This window comes from Dreissena polymorpha, chromosome 13 (genome assembly GCF_020536995.1).
Source record: "Dreissena polymorpha isolate Duluth1 chromosome 13, UMN_Dpol_1.0, whole genome shotgun sequence".
Lineage (NCBI taxonomy): Eukaryota > Metazoa > Mollusca > Bivalvia > Myida > Dreissenidae > Dreissena > Dreissena polymorpha.
In genome coordinates, this window is record NC_068367.1 from 11,218,520 (window position 1) to 11,220,296 (window position 1,777).

Genomic DNA, 1,777 nt, shown 5'->3' on the forward strand with positions numbered 1-1,777 from the left:
TTTGGAGCAGGCCCGTACCCAGGCCATGGGCCCAGGGGCCCGGGCCCCCCCAGCTGGCTGTCGAACTATGATTTTTTTTTAAATAATCGGCCCACTGCAATTTTTTCTCTCGTGCAAGGGCCCACAGTACACTTTCCCTCAAAACAAAAGAGCAGCTATGTTTTATTGTCCCTGATAAACAAGGGGATTAACGCTCGCCAATCGAGATAAGCCTCTAGGCAATGTTTTCTTATCGCCTTGTACACACATCCCCGATCAGTCCCCCATTGTGATCATGAATGCTTCATCTATCAATGGTTGATGTAACATGTATTTTGATAAGTGCAGCGAGTGGAAGCAACTGCTACAGGAGGTCGTAGACTATGGTCTGATAATTGCCGACTCAAAACCTTTTATTTGGCATTTTTAAGTCCCAATATATACTTTTTGCATTGAGAATAAGGCCCTGAATTTGAACCGGAACAAAAACACTGACAAAGGTATTAAAACTGAGTATTTATAATTTTTGAAAGGAAATCACTGAAAAAGACTATGATGAGATAGTTAACATGTTTGTTTAAAAGAAAAACAGATTCATAGATTTGCCGAGAAACAGATAAGAATTTGGCAGAATTAAGTATTTAAAATAATTGAGTACCGAGAATTGAGTAATATCAACCTATTAATGGCTCATTGGTAAACAAATGAAAATTAAAACAACAAATCGATCTCATTATATAAGTTAACCTGATCCAGTGTAGACAAATATTGTATAATTAAATTATCTCTTTCCTTGAATTTGTTTGAAAACAGTAAAATATGTTAAATTGATTATTTAAGACTTTTATTATTTTCCCAAAAAATTAGGCAATTTCGCGCAATTTTTTTCCTCAAAAATGGCAAGGTCTTTCCCAAAACATCAGATTAAAAAAACCTGTGACGTTATTGATTTGTGAAAAAAATGGTGGAAGCAATACGAGAGTTGATGTGGATAATCGTCAGTTTAAACCTGTAAGTTTCGGAAATCTAAAGCTTTTAATATTGTTGTGAATTCACACCAATGTTTAAAGCTTAAGACTTCCAAAATGTGCTGATTTACTTGTTATATTCCATTAATTTATATCACATAATACGTTTTTTATAAGCATTAAAATTCACCTTGCAAAGTGCCAAATAAAAAAAAGTATATATATAGGGACCCCTCCCAAACCCTCCCCGGTTGGGCCCCCCCAGTAAAAAAATCCTGGGTACGGCCCTGTGGAGCATTACGATATGATAGATTACTGATAACTTACTCAATAGGACTTTAACATTTTATCTTTGACCGGTGTGATATTCATTCGAACGATCGCTTGCACATACAAACAGCTACATTACATCCTATTTCGCAGTCCCAGCTTTAAGTCGCGTCATATCTTGCAGTCATATGTTATAGCGTTTAATAAGATTCAGCAATCGGTATGTCAATCGCGTTGTAAAATATACCGTAAGACACCCATAATATTTATCAAAACTGTCTTCACAAAACACGCGTTTACGTAGAACGATATATTCATACTAAATAGAATGCAGCTTGCTTTACCTACCAATTCATCTTCTTGCCAACCAGTTGGCGGAGTCTAAACTTTGCAGGTGCACGTGACGTCACTTGTCAACTGGTCTATTGGTCAATTAAAACTAAAGTAATTGACCGGAAGTCACCTGCTTGATGCAGTCTGCACACCTGCCAATGTGACTCTGACCAAATTCAGTTAACAATCTTATACATAATATGAACAAAAACATAAACACTTTTGCC